Source organism: Stegostoma tigrinum, chromosome 5 (assembly GCF_030684315.1).
Source record: "Stegostoma tigrinum isolate sSteTig4 chromosome 5, sSteTig4.hap1, whole genome shotgun sequence".
Lineage (NCBI taxonomy): Eukaryota > Metazoa > Chordata > Chondrichthyes > Orectolobiformes > Stegostomatidae > Stegostoma > Stegostoma tigrinum.
In genome coordinates this window covers 107,581,561-107,601,535 of record NC_081358.1, presented here as the reverse complement: position 1 = coordinate 107,601,535, position 19,975 = coordinate 107,581,561, and positions in this window count along the sequence as shown.

Genomic DNA, 19,975 nt, shown 5'->3' with positions numbered 1-19,975 from the left:
GGTTGTGGCGGGGGCGGTGTGTGAGGGATGTGTCGCGGGAGATGCGGGAGACGCGGTCAAGGGCGTTCTCAATCACCGTGGGGGGAAAGTTGCGGTCCTTAAAGAACTTGGACATCTGGGATGTGCGGGAGTGGAATGTCTTATCGTGGGGGCAGATGCGGCGGAGGCGGAGGAATTGGGAATAGGGGATGGAATTTTTGCAGGAGGGTGGGTGGGAGGAGGTGTATTCTAGGTAGCTGTGGGAGTTGGTGGGCTTGAAATGGACATCAGTTACAAGATGGTTGCCTGAGATGGAGACTGAGAGGTCCAGGAAGGTGAGGGATGTGCTGGAGATGGCCCAGGTGAACTGAAGGTTGGGGTGGAAGGTGTTGGTGAAGTGGATGAACTGTTCGAGCTCCTCTGGGGAGCAAGAGGCGGCGCCGATACAGTCATCAATGTACCGGAGGAAGAAGTGGGGTTTGGGGCCTGTGTAGGTGCGGAAGATGTTTTATTATCTTGTCCAATGTAGTGTTTGTCACAGTTCTTGCAAGGTATTTTGTAGATGACGTTCGTTTTATTTGTTGTCTGTATAGGGTCTTTTAAGTTCATTAGCTGCTGTTTTAGTGTGTTGGTGGGTTTGTGGGCTATCCTGATCCTTTGTGCCACCAACGAGCCACCACACACTGCAGCACAGAGGAACTACGCAGAGCAGAGGAAAATCACCTATACAGCGTATTCAAAAAGAATGGGTACCCTATGAACACAGTCCGCCGATTTCTCAGCAATAAACCCAAACAAACAGACAAAACGGGCTCAAAAACCATACCCACTCTCCCCTACATCAAAGACATTTCCGAAATGACTGCCAGACTACTCGGACTCCTCGGCATCAGGGCAGCCCACAAACCCACCAACACACTAAAACAGCAGCTAATGAACTTAAAAGACCCTATACAGACAACAAATAAAACGAACGTCATCTACAAAATACCTTGCAAGAACTGTGACAAACACTACATTGGACAAACTGGCAGAAAGCTAGCCACCAGCATACACGAACATCACCTAGCCACAAAACGACATGGCCCACTATCACTCGTATCCTTACATACAGATAAGGAAGGACACCACTTTGATTGGGACAACACATCCATCCTAGGACAAGCCAAACAGAGACATGCACGAGAATTCCTAGAAGCATGGCATTCCAACCGGAACTCCATCAACAAACACATTGATTTGGAGCCAATCTACCATCCCCTGAGAAAAAGAACAGGAAATGACATCAACAACCCAAGGAAATCTAACCAGATAAATAGAAAGCGGGACATAACACCAGCGCTTCGTTGGAGGCTCACTGATGATGTTACCTAGAATGGTGACGAAACATCTGAAAACGAACACTTCAGCTCAGCGAGCAAACTCACATCCAGAACCTCAACCTGAGCTACAAATCTTCTCAAAACTCATCATCACAATGTATTGCCCATCACTAGTTGAACTTTAGATGGTTATGGTGAGCTGTTATCACAAAATTCTGCAGTCCAGGTGCTGTAGGTAGACGCAACAATGTCTAAGGGAGGGAATTCCAGGATTTTGATCCTAAATCAGTGAAGGAGCAGAGATACATTTCCCAGACTGGATGGTGAGAGGCTTGGAAGAGAAATTGCAAGTGTGGTGGTATTCCCTTGTATCTACTGCCCTTAGCATTCTAGATAATAGTGGTTGTGGGTTTAGAAGATGCTGTCTAAGGACCTTTGACAAATTTCATCAATGCATTTTGTAGATATTACACACTGCTAAACTATGTGTCGGTGGTGAAGTGAATGAATGTTTGTGGACAATGTTGCCAATCAAGTCGGCTAGCTTCTCCTGGACGATGATAAGTCTCTTGGGTGTTTTTGGAGCTGCACTCATTCACAAAGTGGGGAATATTTCATCACTTTCCTGAACTGAACCTTGTAGGTGGTGGACAGGGTTTGAGAAATCAGGAGGTGAGTTACTCCCTGCAGGATTCCCAGCCTTTAATCTGCTCCTGTATCCACCATATCTAAATTTCTAGTCCAGTTGTGTTTCTTATCGTAGGTAACTTCAGGATGTTGATAGTAAGGAATTCAGTGATGGTAACATGATTGAATGGAGCCGGATGGCATTTAGAATGTCTCCACTTGGAGGTAGCCATTGCGTGTATCTGTGTGGATATTATTTGCCACTTTTCAGCCCAAGCCTGGATACTGCCCAGATCGTGCTGCATTAGAACATGGGCTGCTTCAGCATCTGAGGATAATAAATTGTGCTGATCATTGTGCAATCATCTATCAACATGTTAACTTCTGAACTTATGATATGGGGAAGGTTATTGATACGGCAACTGAATATGGTTGGGCCTAGGACACTACCATGAGGAACACCTAGAGAGATGTCCTGGAGCTGAGTTGACTGGCCTCCAAAAACTACAGCCTCTGTGCCATCTATGACTGTGATCAGCAGAGAGTTAACACCATGATACCCTAGAGTAGAGAAAGAGACCATTCAGTCCATCGAGTACCCAGGAGTATCTAACCCAGTGCCTGTAAGCCCCGCATTTTACCATGGCTATTCCACCCAGACTGCACACTATGGGACAATTTAGTATGGCCAATTCACCTAAACTGCACATCTTTGGAAGAAACCAGAGGACCTGGCAGAAACCCATGCAAACATGGGGCGAACATGCAAACTCCACATAGGGAGTCACCCAAAGCTGGAATCAAACCCAGGGCCTTGCTGGTGTGAGGCAGCAGTACTAACCCACTGTGGCACCTTGCTACTCCAGGTTTTCTATGGCTCCTCAATGCCACACTCAGTCAAATGAGGGCTTGATGTCAAGGGTTGTAACTCTCACCACACCTCTGGAATTCAGAACTTTTGTTCATCTTTGAACCAAGGCCGTACTGAGGTCAAGGTCTGAATGGCACTGGCTGAACTGAAACTGGGTGTCACTGAGCATGTTGTTGCTGAGCAGGTGCTGATTGATAGTGCTGTCCAACAGTTTGTGCATGATTGAGAGTAAACTGATGGGGCTGCAATTTACTAGGTTAGGTTTGTGCTGCCATTATTTCATTTCTGTTTATGGGGACTTGTAATGTGCTGATGGTTTGCTATGCTTCCTTCATTGTAATTGCAACTGCACTTCAAAACTTCCTGTTTGGTTGTACAACAGTGAGTTTTTGAAAGGTAGAAGTGGGAGTCTACTTTCTTTATAGTATAGGGGATTTCAAATGTTACAATAGAGGGGCAAAGTTAAACATACTTCCAACATTGGAAAATAATCACTTTGTAATCAATTTTCATACTGAACCACAGAGTGGTAATTGCCCAGTGTAAATATTTGCCTGTAAGCCATGTAAATGGTGAGGAATGCACATCAGAGATAATGGGAACTGCAGATGCTGGAGAATCCAAGATAACAAAGTATGGAGCTGGATGAACACAGCAGGCATTTGTGTTGCCATAGTCCTGCCAGGCCATTGAGCTACTCTCTCCTTAGAGAGAGACAACTGGTTTAACCTGAGGGCCACAATACCTCAGGTGAAGGGGGAGATTGTGAAGGAGAGTCCTTAGTTGTAGCCTCAGTTGGTGATGGGAATTGAACCCACACTGTTCACATCATGCTGATTCACCAATAAACTATCCAGCCAACTGAGCTAAAATTACCCCCATACACAAAGAGAAAGAAAACAACCTTGAACAAAATGGTGGATTGAGAAAGTAAAACAGCACAAAATACTGCGAGGCCATCTGAGTGAGGGAAAATGGTGGGAAGGAGAAATAGATTGAAATTATAAAAGTTATAAAAGGATTTTGGTGAAAAGGCAGACATGTTGCCAAAACCATGGTCATTAGGACAATGCAAGTAAGTGGCTAAGGCCGTCATTACAAGACTACTACTAAAACTAATCTTAAAACACAACGTCAGATGCTTCCCAACATTTATGCAGAGTAGATGAGGCAGAAGTTGAAAAATCTTCAGTGAATTTTACATTCATCACATCAAGAATAGCAAAGCTTTTAAACTGCTCCATGTCAAAAGTGACTTGGAACATGGAATGAACCTCAGTAAGTGGTACACAGAATCTGTCAATCTGCTGCATAGTCAAGAATCACAATCATATTTTCTACATAGAAAGTTAGGCCTCATTCTATTAAAAATGTATTTCTCATAGAAACCAACAAAACACTGAGAGAACTCTGGACATATAGAGGATCCCATGGCGACATCGTCAAGAGAGCTTTGGGTGTGAATATTGTATGTAGTTTCTACACTAAAACACAATTAGTCCAAAGAATCAAAGAACAGTGGGGTTATTTATAAGGAAAAGCAATGTACCGACAGCATTATGTTTTAATAAAGAATAATTACCATTTTGTTCTTGGTCACCTGTTGTGCAGAGGTTTAATCTGAATCATGGGGTCAATTAAGATGAATGAAGAATTTTGCTTACCAAATCTATCTCGTGTGAATGTTGCAACAAATTTCAATGGAATGCATCCAAGAGTGCTTGAGTAAATAAGGATAAAAAGATTGTTTTCAAAAAAATGAAGACAGAAATATGCTACTGCTGAATTAATTTGCAGCTCATTGAATTCAGGATTGGTGCCAGAAGACAAGAAGAAGGCTGGTGTTTGGATTAATAACAGAAAGCTTCAGAAGTACAATCCTGGGAATTATTGGCCTGTTAGCTTGGCATCTGTAGAAGAAAAACCACTAAAATTGACAAAGCAGAAAGCGATTTGAGCTACAAACAAAACGACAAAGTCAATAGCACTTACACAGTGATTTTAACATTGAGACTTTTTAAAATATATGTTTATGAAAGGGTAAGCAAAACATAAAAAGGAAAGCCAATAGATCCATTATAACATAGATTATAAAGCGGAGATAATGCTTAATTGACTGCTGAGCAGCTGAAGGTATTTAGCTAGAGGCCGTGGTAAAAATAATGTTTCCAGGCCCAGTACCAATAAGGTCCATCCTCAAATTTTACACTTACAAGCCATTAGCTTTACAGCTGCAAACAGAAGTTGAAAATTGTTCCTATGTTTGCAATCCTGTAATCCTTCTGTCCAGAAGGCCTAACCAATGCTTTATTTAATGTCTTTAAAGCTTCAAATGCCTACAGTATAGAAACAGGCCCTTTGGCCGAACAAATTCACACTGACCCTCAAAGCATTCCATCTAGACCCATCTACCTATAACCCACCTACACATTCCTGAACACAATGGGCAATTTAGCATGGCCAATCCACCTAACCTGCACATCTTTCAACTGTGGGAGGAAACCGGAGTACCTGGAGGAAATTCATGCAGACATGGGGAGAATAATGTACAAACTCCACACTGATGCTGTGAGACAGCAGTGCTAAGCACTGAGCCACTGTGCCGCCCGGCTTATTTGAGGGCTTTCCACAGTATGGGTTGGAGCCCTAAGTGGGTGTAACACAGTGTTGACCCAGACTTAGATCTGACAGCCTTTCCCCATCCCATTCTGATGGTTCTCACTGAGGAGTCATGACTATTTTCAATCTTCAAAATTGAGGGGTTTGGAAGGCAGTGTCTTAACTGCTTCTTTTAGGTACAGTCCAATATTTGTTTTATTCAATGTAAAAGACAATACATTTAATTAAAAGCTAATAGTTATAGTTTGTGACCATGAGGGGTCTATGTACGATGACTCACTATCAATATTTTTCCATTATAAGCTCCGGTGTACTACACAAAGACTATGTGCCCTAATTTTAAAACTCAACCCATCACTCAGCAGGTAAGCCCGCCTAAACACTAACCCCAGCCCGAACATTAACCATAACCCAAGACAAAACCTAACCCCAATCCTAACCTTCATCCAAAACCTAACCTTAAGCTACCCCGAAACCAACCCCTAACTCCAACCCTAAACGTCGCTCTAACTCTAATCTGAACTCCAACCCTAGCCCAAACACTTACCTTAATACTAACCCTATCCTTAACCAAAACCCATACCTTAACCGAAATGCTAATTCTAACATTAAACCAATCATTCACTCTAATCCCAACCCTAACCTTAACCTTAATCACAATCCTCACCCTAACCCTAAATTTTCTACTTGGTCCATCTCACATAACATATGAAGATACAAGTTAGGAATTAGGAGTATGCCATTTGGTTAGGAGGTAGGAGCAGACTGTGCTGCTATTTGATAAGATGGCATTGATCATATCTGATGGTGGCCCAATCTTGCAACTTGTCATTCCAGGACAACTCGCTACTCAGCAGAGAAGCCAGCTTGTACCTGTGCTGTCTTCCTTATAACAAACATTCCTACTTAGCTTCATATCAGGTAAAATTATTTTTATCATCTTTTAATTTTAAATTTTGCTCCCATATCTAAATCCAAAATGTACTGTGCTGTAATGTTCTATGTTCTATGTTCTATTGATCCTTGTGGTACCCAATCAGTTACAGTCTGCCAATATAAGGTTGATCCATTCTTTTTTCCTTCTGTTTTCCGCTTGTTAGCCAATCCTTAATTCAAGCCACTACATTGTCTCCTATATAATGTGCTTTAATTTTATTAACTGGCCTCCCAGGGGAAGCTTATTAAAAGTTTTTGAAAAAAAAATTATACTATATCTCATGACTCCCCTTTATCAATTGTGTTGATAACATCTTCAAAACATTCCAACAAGCTGATCAAGCATAATTTTTTATTCACTAATCTATGTTGATTTTCTCCAATCAGTTCATTATTTTATCCAAACATCCATTTGTTACAGCTTTTTATGACTGATATTATCATTTGATCTCTGAGCGATACTAGACTGAGAGGCCTGTAATTCCCTATTGTTTTCTTCTTTGCTTGTTTCTTATATAGTGGGTGACATTTGTAATCTTTCAATCTTTAGGAATCATTGTAGCATTTATGCAGTTTGAAAGGATGGTTATCAATGAATCCCTAGGAGTTACCTGGGTCTCACACTGTGTCTGGTTTAAATAGGAAAGGTTCTGGTCCATAATTGAATCATGTCATAGCTTGATGATCTGGTTTTGGCATCATAACATAAGGTTGACAGCCCATTCTGGTTCATGATTGACTAGCTAGGCATTATTACAAAGGCTATGTAACTAGCAGTCATGCAATAAACTACATCATGTTGTGTCAGTTAAGAGCAACTTCTTGCTAAGTTTCAATAGATGTTCTACTGCTGATTAAATAGGTCCTTAGAGACAGTGCTGCAGTAAGGATTGGTCACAGCACTCTACCCCTATTGTAAGCTGCTAAGTATTGGCACCACAAAAGTTGTGGCATTTCAGGATTGTTCTGATAAATTTTCCTGAACAAACATTTTGTTGGTACTTAACAACATTTAAAGTTGTCAGTTAAAATAAATCATATTTACACGCATAAAAAGCGCAAGAAATTGGAGAACATATATGAACCCAAAGTCTGTCACAAATCACGGCCTATTTCAAACTGATACAATAAGGATCTATTGTCTCATCTCAGGATCTTTAGGTTCAGAAGTATTACCCAATTTGCCATCTTGTCTTTGACTAGAAACACAGATTTGACTCATTCATACTAGTTTTGGTGAGAATGACCCTATGTAACAATGTATAGCAGAAGATGATTATGAATAATAGGAGAATGGGTGGTTTGCTCCCTGGCCCTGCTAGAATGTACAAAAGACATTCATTGACAGCTATGTTAGATCAGAATGTGTAGAAAAGATGGTGCTGTGGAGTTTTGAATAAATACCCTTCATCCTTTAGCTCGATGCAATAATTTTTAATCATTTAGAAGGTGTGAGCATCCCTGTAAAGGTCACCATTTTTAGTCCCGGTAACAAATGCAAGAATATTAATACATATCAAAAGAGCCATCATCCAAATACTGGTGTCTAGGGAACAGAACTAATCGCTTTCCAAGGACAATCAAGACGCTTCTCACCAATTTCTGTCTATAAGTCAACCCTCTGTCTACATTCACGCCAAACATTTAGTTCCAAATTCTTTAATGTGGTGCCAAACCCAACATGCAGCATCTTGCCTTGCAGCATTTCAAAATGCTTGTAAAGTAGGCCTTCTTGTTAGTAAAACTGAAAGATGAGGGCACGTATCATTTGGTACCTGCCTGATATTGCCATTGGTGCCACCATATTTGTTTTTCTTTAATATCTGGTGTTATCACACACAATTGAACACATTACTAAATCTATGTGTTATTTTTATTCATCTATTACCCACTCCCAATATATCATCCTTGAATGAATCCATTCTTTACATCCTTTACATCTAATTGAATGATTTGCTTGCAGAACCTACTAAGAGCGCCCACCATATTTTAAACTGTGAAGGAGATGGCATCAAGTGCCCTGTAGCAGGTGAGCCAAATTCAGTCATTAAATGGACAATTAACATTCTTTCACTGCTGGGATTTAACTGATGAAGGGAATGGCCAGCAGCAAGCAACTAGCCTGGCAAGCTTCTTTTCAGGATCTATTGGCAGTGGAGGGCCCAGACTTTTACAGTCTGCCTGAATTCATCAGAGAACATCTCCAATATGTAAGCCTTACGCTACAAGTCCCAGTCCCAGTACAGCCTCTCAAATCCTGATCCCAACTCACTTCATCCTTGACAACTCCATAATCATTTAAAGTTGGTTTGGACAGCTGGTTTGCAACAGACTGGGTTCAATTCCCAGACCTACTGAAGTTGCGATGAAGGACTCTCTTTCTTAGCATCTTCCCTTGTCTGAGAGTCAGTGATCCTAAGGTTACACCATCTGAGAGTATATTTTTAGTGAGAGAATAGAACTTTTGGCAACTCTATAACTTTTACGATTAGATTGCTGCTTTGTCAGATTATTGCCTTTCAAATGGAATATCGAACCGATAATTTGATTTTTAAAGTGGGTGTAAAAGACTCAACAACACTGGTTTTAAAGAAAAGTATCGGATTTATCTTCAGCATCTAAGCTAGTTTCTCAATCAATAGCACACAAAACAAATTATTTGGTCATTTTCCCATTGTTGTTGTCGGTGTGCTTTCATTTCAGTACAATATGGTCTTTCATTTGGAGCTGGTGTAATTGGTCACTGTCATTGTGCCCTCTGACATGGCACGATTGGTCATCTCCCCAGGCAGCAGCTGATACAAGATGGCTTCTATCTCCCAGGAGTTGATGGTGCTGTGGTTGGTGCGATAGGCCGGGCAGGAAATTTCTACAAATATGCGGTCAAAAAAATTGTTGACAAGCAAGTTCGTAATGCTCATGGCTTGAGAGGAGATGCCGATATCAGAATGAACCCGCTTCATCATCTTGTAGCTAAAAATGGCGCAACTTTCCTTAGATACTCATGATAAGATCCTAGCATCTGACCTGCTCTTGTAACCTCTGTACTTATATTTCTATTCCAGCCCAATTTTTGATCAATGGTAGCCCTAGGATGTTCATAGCGGGGTATTCAATGATGATAATGCCAATGAATGTCAAAGGTGATTAGGTTCTCTGTTGTTTGAGATGTTTGTCACTTGGAACTTGTTTAGTGCTAATGTTACATGCCACTTGTCAGGCCAATCCTGCATGTTGTCCAAGTCTTGCTGCAGTTAAGTATGTTCTCTTTCAGTACCTGAGGAATCACAAGTGGTGTTGGACATTTCAAAATCATCAATGAACATCCCCATTTCAGATTTTCTGGTGCTGGGAAGGTCACTGACATAGTAGCTGCAGATATTGGCCTTGGATATTACTGTATTAAAATTAAAAGAGATGTTTTGGAGCTGAGAAGACTAATGTGTAACAATTATAACATCTCCTCTTGAGTTATGTATGTCTCCAACCAGAGGAAAAGCTTTCCTGATTCACAATGACTTCTGTTTTGTTTGAGAATTTCACCGTCAGTCCTGGTGGGATAGAATCATAGGTGGGAATCTATGTGCCCAAATTATTGAACTGGGTCTCTAGATTATATCTAGTGATATTACCACAATGCCGCCACCTCCTTGTCCTTGGTGCACGGTGATCCTTGCTGAACCTTATTTGCAGAGCTGGCATCATTTTCAAACCGTCTTGAATCCACACCAGCAAATCCTGGCCCAGACTTGGTATTACTTTATGCGTTGGTCATCAGATAGAGATGTGCTGATTAATGCTGGAGGCTCACCTGTTTCTGATGACAAGTTAACTGATCAGATCTTTGGATGCCCTGTTGCAATTCTGGCCCACACTTGGCTTCTCATGTAACACGTCCTTGGCGATACAGTCATTTTACAATCTTTGTGCAGGCTCGAGCCAGCATAAACTTCCTTTGCTGAAGTATTGCTGGCATGGCAGGCCCATTTTCCCAGAAATCATAGTTTCATTGGTGACTTCTTCACTCTCAAGAATGCATTGTAGTTATTGAGCTTCCTTTTTTTTGTGGCTGTAAGTGGCAAGAAAAAGATTAGATAGATTCAGGCTGGATGGATTTGTGACATTCTTAACAAGCCTGTGAGAAAGAAGTTGGACTTGGTGCAATGTGCTAATATCAATGGGTTTTTCACCCAAATAATAATCTGAGTTCTACACTTAGTACAGGACTCTGAGTTAGGATTGAAATAAGACATCCAGGATCTCTGCACACTGTTGCTGACCAGTGCAAAGTTAAAGTCAAATGTGTGTAGTCCCAGTTACGACAATGCTTCTCAGTAAAGGTCAGCCAGTTTGACGGGACGTGTGTGCAATCGTCCACTAGTTTCAGTCAGCACTTGCAAAAAAATGGACTATGATAAAACTCTTCAGGCAAATAATGATCTATTGTATTGAATGTTGATCTTTGTTTGATTCTTTGACTGAAAATGGCTGAATAGCCCTTGTATGTCAGCTTGCTGACAGGCAAAATGATCAGCAAGATATACTTCACTTGCAGGTAATATCAGAGATCAAAAGCTGCTGATGGCAATTTAAGAGATATGTCAAAAGATTTAGTGGAATTTGAAAGTAAAAATGGCAAATGTCTAGCCCGACAATTGTCCTCATCTTTCAGTTGTAACAGGGCCAGCACTATACAATAGGTTGCAGGTGTTTTCTAAGGCAGCCATTTCAGAAATGTGCTTGTACTTGACACTGCATTGATTTTTTTGTTCTGTCTTCTGTTGCAGAAGGTGGGGTAAAGCCATTAGATTCACTCAATTCCATTTGTAACTAAGGGTGGCATTTTTGTGATGCTAATTTTCTTCAATGGACCAAGAGCACTCACCTATTAAAAATAAATCAGTGGTTTCGCAGTAGACAAGTTATCCATGAAATAAGAGTTGCAAATAGTTAATGCATAGATTATCAAAAGATGTACAGTATTTGGAGCCGAGAAACACCACTGAGCACAATTTTTTGCTTGATCTATAATTCAAGGTGAGAAAGGTACAAGAATTAGTAAATTAATTCATTATTAAACAAGTACATCTGTAGTTACTTAAAATGCATTATACTTAATTACATTTTGTGTGCTTGCTGAATTAGCTAATCTCAGTTTAGGAATCAGCTTGGGTATTATAATTGACCTCAGTCCCATTACGCAAGAAGAGAAAGTAAATTTATCATCATGCCCACTCTGAATTGTCAGGCTGTGACCTCGGCTGCAGGAATGTTGAGTGAAGACAGGTTTGAGCTCAGTAACGTTCCTGATGGGACAACAGCCTAATAGTATTCAGAAACAAGAACAGAAATTGCTGGGGAAGCAAAGCAGGTGGGCAGAAATCAGGGTTAACATTTCAGATCCAATGACCCTTCCTCAAAATTCTGTATTTCTCTTTGACTGATGAATTATCATTGGGGTGAAACTTTCACTCGTCAGTTGAGCTCTGCTAATATGTCTAAATTTCTGAAGAAATTGAGTACACAGGGCAGAATGACAGTGCTAGAACCATTGAAATTTAATTTCTTGTTGCTATGAATGAAGAAAATTGAGTTTAATTGCAGAGTTCAAAATGTTTCACTTCATTAAATGTTCACATTTTGGTCAGTATGGTCACCACTTAGGAAAGAATTTTTAGAAGAATAAGTTGGCCTCAGGAATACCTGCTGTGTTTTTGCATTTCCTCACCATAGTCTTACTAGCAAAAGTAAAGGCTAGAATGACCAAACATTGAGAATTGAAAACTGAAAGTTGATACTGCCATTATGAATGCAGATTGCTAAAGCCATCGATATAAGCTCTCACATCACTAGAATTCTTACAAGCGTTGGAATTCCTGCCATTAAACCTCTCTCCATGTTCACGTTTAGGAAGCTTCTTAAAACATATCTCCAGATCTCTTTGACTAAATATTTTGATGCATGTCCTAATAGGTCTTCATGGAACTGAAAGTCATATTTTATGTGATAACACTCCTAGGAAATGCCATTTGTTATTCTGATAAACCAATATGTTATTTTTGTTTAATTTATTGGAGTGGTCTTTTGTTGAAAAATAAAAATGCCAGGCCACAGGCTTTTTAATAAAACAAAAGTTGGTTATGCAAAAAAAATCTGTGTACATTTAACATGGTTTGAAATGTTTCAAAATATAATGAAAAAGAAACAAGTTCCTATCTATTCACCAATATCATCACTTCACAGTTGAACAAAATCCAAAGAAATTCCTTCCATATCAAATCTGTAGGTTTGATTTAACAATACTTTTTCCTCAGTTCCTATCCACGGGTCTGTGAAGCCTTTTCTTTGAACCCTCAAGCAATTGAGATCTTATACTAGATATTGCAAGATTGTAGCAACCTATGCACTCCAGCATCCGCACTGCAGGATCAACACTGGTATTATTCCAGGAGTACAGCAGATGCACCTAAGGTTTGGTTACCTCTGGTTCTGCTCAACGTTGTGCATTTTCATATCACCATATGAAGGCCACAACTTTCATTTCCCTTTTGATGATAGAGAATGGACAATCCACCTGAGGAGTTTACTCATCATTTTTCTCGATTCTCTGAGAAATCAAAAGTCTACTAATTTCAATCTTGAACATATTGGAGCAATCACAACCACTCAGAGAATAGAATTCCAAACATTCAAAAGCCTATTCATGAAGAGATTTTATCTTTGTCTCAGCCCATCATGATTGAACTTTCATTGATCCTGAGTCCTTCTTCAGTTGTGTAGAGTCTCCAGCAAGGGCAAGCATTTTAGGAACAAAGAACAAAGACAAAACAGCACAGGAACAGAACCTTCAGTGATCTAAGCCCTCCCACACAAAACTGTCTTCTCTGATGGAATCTGTATCCCTCTGTTCCTTTGGGTCTACGCCCAAAACGTCAACTTCTGTGCTCCTAAGATGCTGCTTGGCCTGCTGTGTTCATCCAGCTCCACACTTTGTTATCTTGCTTATATATCTTATTTTTTTAAAGGCACACAACACCTCTTCCTTTTTAGTAGCAACTTGGTTTAGAAATTTGACACTCCCTTATCTAAGATTATCCTCTACTAATTCCTTCTTTTTGGTGAATACCTATACAAACTATTCATTTACGACCTCACTTACCTCTTCTGGCTCCACATGTCTATTCCATCCTTTGTTCTTGAGTGGACCAACCCATTCCCTGGCTACCATCTTACTTTTTGCATTTTTATATTTTCTTAGCAATACTGCTTTTAAGCCCGATTAGAATTTCTCATGTTTCAATAAGATCATCACTTAGTTTTGTAAATTCAGAATATATCACCCTAGATGACTTTTAATTGCTTTACATAACAATTACCTTGTCCCAGGAAGCAATTTAAAGAACATTTATCAGTCCATCTCAGGCAAATATGCTCTTCGGCAAAAAGATCAACAGAAAAGATGGCCTAGCCTCAACAAAATCCACAAAAACTGTGGTAAGGTCTCCTTTCTCCTGTACTCAATCCCTTTATAAAACATGATTATGCCATTTCCTTTTGTAATTTCATGGTCATAGATTTCTTAGAGTGCTGATGAAGGCCACTTGGTCATCATGTCTGCGCAGTGTTTTGATTTTTTGTCAATCTCCTAGATTTTTCCGATGCCACGTCCATTGTTTCAATAGTTTTATCTTGTATTTGTAAATCAACTTTCTGTAGCTTATATCTGAGGTCACCTAGATGCCTCTGAGTACAAATAGTTTCCAGGCTCTCACCATTCAATTAGTATTCTGGCTGTAAGGGACTCCAATGCCAGAAAAAGCTGGGCAGTGTCAGTCAGACCATAGAGTATAGGTTCTTTCTAAAACTGTTTACTGCCCTGTGTATATTAGGGCTAAGCTGCCATGGAACAACCATCTCCTCGAGTTTGAGCCCATCTTTGACCTTCCCTCATTGACCTCCAAAACCTGCCCGTGACCCTCTCAAGGCTACTCAATCTTTTCCCAACTCAAAAGCCTGAGACATATCTCATTCCAGTTGTCATCACTCTACTTCAACAACATGCTTACAGTCTTGGCAGCAGGCACTACTGACCCGTGACACTATTGGAACTTCTTACAACTGGCGCCCTAAATCTAATCTCCAGCATGCTTATTTCTGCAACTGGTGTGTTTTTGCAGATGGGTAGTAAAATAGCCCTTCAGAGGCTGGCATCCCATCGCCAATCACTCTTTATTTACGAATGCATAGCCTTTCACAATACCATTGTCTCTCACTGAGTCAGGCATTTGGCATCTCAATTTCCCTGATATTCTTTCTTTTATGTGAGCCAGGGCTCCCTGATTAGACCAGATTAAGAGCTCCAATCAGGGAACTCACATTCTATGAGCTATGAGCTCTAGTTGGTGGACCTAGTTACAATCATGACAGGCAGGCTTTAAAAAGTCAGTCCTTTTGGGATGGGCTCTTCCTTGAGAGAGGTGAACAGTATAATCCCATCCCCACTGAAAGCCGGCCCCATATTCAGCTCTTCTTATTTAAATATCTGGAGATGTTTACAATCATTTTTGAAATCTTTTGTTGGCTTATTCTCATGTTTTTTTTATTAATTTCTTGGTCCTTCTTTTATAAATCCTAAAGCTTTCTACCACTTTTAGCCTCACTATCTGTTATATTTTGCAAAATTATTAGCCTCTTCCTTTAACCTCTATTGTTGGTCATGGGTGGATTACATTTTTGTCAAAAATAAATTATGTGGTCACTACCACATTGCTGTTTGTGGGAGCTCACTGCACACAAATTAGATGCCATGCTTCCTACATTATGACAGTGAAAACACCTTGTTGCCTGTAACTGGGATACCCTGAAATTATCAGGGACACCTCTTTTCTATTTAACTATAGGTATTTACTCCTTCATGAGCAGAGAGGCGGAGGTATAATAGTAATATTACAAAATTAGTAACCCATAATGTTCTCAGGACATGAGCTCAAATACCACCGTGCCAGTTGCAAAACTTGAGTAGAATAATAAGCTGGGATTTAAAGAGAAAACTTCTACAGTGATGACCATGGAGCCATCATTGATTATTGTAAAAATTCATCTGGTTCACTGACGTCGTTTAAGAAAGAACATTTTAACATGTTAATGCAGTTAGCCTGCCCATATGAAACAAAAAACCTTCAAAAAACTAAAATAAAAGAATATTTGCCCTTAATTTGTTGTCCAGGTTCACATATAATAACCTATTGCAAACATTCATCTCAGAAGGTTGATCCTTCATCAGACTGCTCATAAAAAACATAAACAATCCTGCTTTGAAGGTCTGTAACATGTTTTTTGGCATTTTCTACTGTCAGTCCAAATGGGGCCACTTTGATGAAGTATTGTAATAGAGACACTTTATTCACAGTTCCCCTTCCAAATACAGAGAAATTGTGTCCAACTGCTCGACTCATACTATCAACACGCCCATGATCAGTAAAGTCAACATTCAGAGCTCAAATACAGAAACATTTTGATTTTTACAGGTCACCAACTCATATCCAGAAAGCCACGATACCTAAAGAGGCAGACCTATATTTAATGAGTTTATCAGCATTGTTTAATGCAGCCTTTAAACAAGTTGAGTACAAATACCGCAGCATTTTTAATATAATTACTTGTGAAAACTAGAACTGGAGGACAACATTGTCAGGTTAAATTTTCAAGCTATATAATTAGTTTCTGATTGATTGGCCATTTTAATCTCCACAAAATCATGGATGAACAAGTGCTGTCATATACCAATGATTTTATGTCAGCTGCCTGACCAATTTTAGGAATTCTGATCAGCTAATCTCTGTCATATGCAGCATAATTTCCATTAATGTTCAGAATGTTGTTATTGACTTAATTCTCAAATCTCCCACCTCCGTCATTAAGTTTATTTTTTGACACGATCTTTAATAATGAGTGAATCATGCAGCTATAACTGCACTGGAAATCAGATAAAGTTACAGAATAAACTTGCAACATGTACAGGAGACAATTATGTTGTTGGGAGAGCTCAGCATGAACACCTTAATTGCGGGAGAACAGTCATTTCTAATTGTTATAGCACTCAGGGTAAATTATAACCTCAAAACAGGTTGGTTTGAGTCAGATTATAAAAGTATTAAAAACATGAATCCAAACCACCCATGAAAAAGAGCAAAGAAAGCAGGCAGCCAGTCTTCTCACAGAGTGGAAATTGTCCATTTAGATGTTATACTAAGGTTGTCTTATTGTAAATCATGATTTTTTTATTGTAACCTTCCCCCAAGTTTTCTGAGTCTTGAGAATTTTAGTGGCTAAATGGGGCAAAACAACTTAAAACTGAATTCTGCAACTCTGCACAATAATATAAGGCTCATTGACTAAATGACATCAAAACAAAACAATATGAAATGGAATAGCATTAAATCGGGACATACTGTGCAGGTTGAGAGTCTGGGAGAGATTTTTAAGTTTATACTTGCATGTTTGCTGAAATCCCTTCTGCAGTTGTTGCCAATTTGAAAGAGGTCCACAAAGGCTGCCAAAGTGCTGCCTGTTTCAGATGGTAGAATCCATTTTAAAATTTAAATTGATCTTGTGGAAATGATATTCTTCAGTTTGCCTTTTCTCTCTTCATACTGCTCCCAGTTCTGGCAGAATTTTTAGTCTCCTTCCATAACTAGAATCATTCATTTCTGTTTTAACTTCGGTATGCAGTTTTGCAAACTCTCAAAATCTTTCTTGCAGTATGATGACCAAAATTGGTCACAACCAAGCTGCATTTATTCATGAGCTACCCTGTTTTGTCCATGGTAACCTGGCAGATGGCTCATGAAACCTAAAGAGAGGTGCAGGGTCATTGGAAGAACCCTGACATAAATTCAAACTATATTCTCTCTGTGATTTTAAAGGTTTAGTATTACCTCTTTGCATTTTTAGAATTTTATATGCCCTTGTTTAAAAGAGTTTAATTTTCAAGCATTCATTCAGTTGATTGAAGTGTAATGTTACAACTGAGACTGCAAGAGTAAACTGTTACTCTAGTCCCACCTTGTATCATGACATAAAATAAAAATATTTTTTCTAGCTATTAAGATAGCTAATCAAATACCTTACCTACTTCAATTTTTAAACAACAAGATATAGTGACCTTAATAACCATAATTATTTATTGATTATAAAAAATTGCAATTAATGAAGATGCAACAATGAAATAACATGTACTTAATAATATCGACGTATATATGGTTCTTCGTATAAATATTGTCATATGTTCAAATAAGAAAAAGAGAGAAGATTAGTTCCCTGAGAAGAAAATCACTTTAACCAATGGGTTATTCTGGAAGGCAAAGTAACAAAGTATGGAGCTTCCTGGAATCTATTGGCCTGGTGCTCTGGCATGGATATTAATGTCAAAATCATTCATGGTTGACTCTGAATTCTTGCAAGCACAGCTTGTTCAGGAAATATAATCTTGAAGTTTTTGTTCAAATGGTCTTTCAAAAGAACAAATAGTTTTCACCCTGAACTCAACAAGAGGGCTTATTTAAAGAACATGAGTGACCTGCTTGGGAGCTTGTTCTTTGCAAGATTTTCTCCCATTGGACTGGATAAAATAAATCGAAAACAACATTCTTCAAGTCTTTTTTGTTCTGATGAAGGGTCTAGGCCCGAAACGTCAGTTTTTATGCTCCTAAGATGCTGCTTAGCCTGCTGTGTTCATCCAGCCCCACACTTTGGTATCTATTCTTCAAGTCAGTCACTGATACAAATAAAGTCCAGAAAACGTCTGCAGCAAAGCAAACTGTCATCATCAGTCATATTATTTGCAAAACAACTTCATTAAATATTTGTTAATGTTCATTGAACTTTTAATAACCTCTTTTAAAGAACAAATCTACAAGTCTTTAAATAAATCCACTTTTTGTGTTCCTCCAAAATGTAAGTACTTCAAGCAATATTAAATTTTAAATGCCTTTATAATATTTAATAATTCTGAGCGTAGGTTCTAAATCTTCCTTTGAGTATGACGTTAGGAGAAAAAGTCAGAGACTTTTTTTTAAAATCATGGAGGTTCCTTGTTTAGAGATAATGGGAACTGCAGATGCTGAAGAATCCGAGATAACAAAGTGTGAAGCTGGATGAACACAGCAGGCCAAGCAGCATCTTCGGAGTGCAAAAGCTGACGTTTCGGGTCTAGACCGTTCGTCAGAGAGCTCTTGGTGTTCATCCAGCTTCATACTTTGTTATCTAGGTTCCTTGCTTAATCTGCAGATTATATTGAGTTAAGTTGGTCTGATCTAGGACTCTAAATTGATCTTTATAATCCTGTGGTGATTTGGAGTCTGAATCAGTTAATATATACAATATTCTCTTGCAATTATAAAATGCATTTCTAAACATTTTCTAGGGATAAGATCAAGCCCAGGAGTAATTGTCCTATAGTAAAAATGTTTATAAGCATTTTCAAGAGTTACATGTGTTAAAACAAGGGGTATATAAATCACTGAGGAACATATCCCAGCATTTCCTCTCAACTATACTGTTCTTTCACTTCTGAAACAGGAGTCTGATTCCTCTCAGAATGCAGTTTTCTGTCCCTTTCTATTTCTCATGTAAAGTCTACATGTGAGCTAAGCTTGGGCAGTCTAAATCCATTTTCAAATAGATGGCAGTGCACAATTCAATGCTAAATTGGGTGCTTCAAATTAGAAAGGCCAGAATGAATGATCGTGTTGGAAGTCGATTTGGTCCAGAAGAGGAGAAAGCTTTTACAAAGACTGTCATTAAGTTATATCACTGAAGTAGAGGTAAAGAGATTCAGTCTGTGTCACTTCATGCTGCACCTGACCTGTGAGTGTGTGATGTTAATGCAAAAAAAATGAACATGTTGTGTTCACAAATACTGACATTGGCAAGCATTAAGATTCACTGTGATAAATACATTTGAATGTTCTTAATGACCTCAAATATGAATTCCAATAATGTGTAATTGCAGTTGCAATTTTCAGATTCACATTAAAGGCATTATTAAATAGAGTTGGCACATTTGACAAGTAAGGAATCTGAAAAATTAACACTTGGTTGGTAACAAAACTGAATACCCCTCAATTACTTACTGCCTCAATTATCCATCCAATTCTCACTTCAACTTCATTGAACTGTCCATCTAGTTTATTTAAATTAATGTTTATTTTTGTGTCACTCTGTTCTAAGATTGAAGCCATGTCCCTTCTTTCTACATTTTCTAGGAAGGCATTGATTAATTTGGGCAGCACGGTGGCTCAGTGGTTAGCACTGCAGCCTCACAGCACCAGGGACCTGGGATCGATTCCAGCCTCGGGTAACTGTCTGTGTGGAGTTTGCACACTCTCTGCGTGTCTGCGTGGGTTTCCTCCGGGTGCTCCGGTTTCCATCCACAGTCCAAAGATGTGCAGGCTAGGGGGATCGGTCATGCTAAATTGCCTGTAGTGTTCAGGGGTGTGTGGGTTACAGGGGGATGGGTCTGTGTGGGATGCTTCAAGGGCGGTGTGGACTTGTTGGGCTGAAGGGCCTGTTTCCACACTGTAGGAAATCTAATCTAAAAATACCAAGCAGAAATAATTGA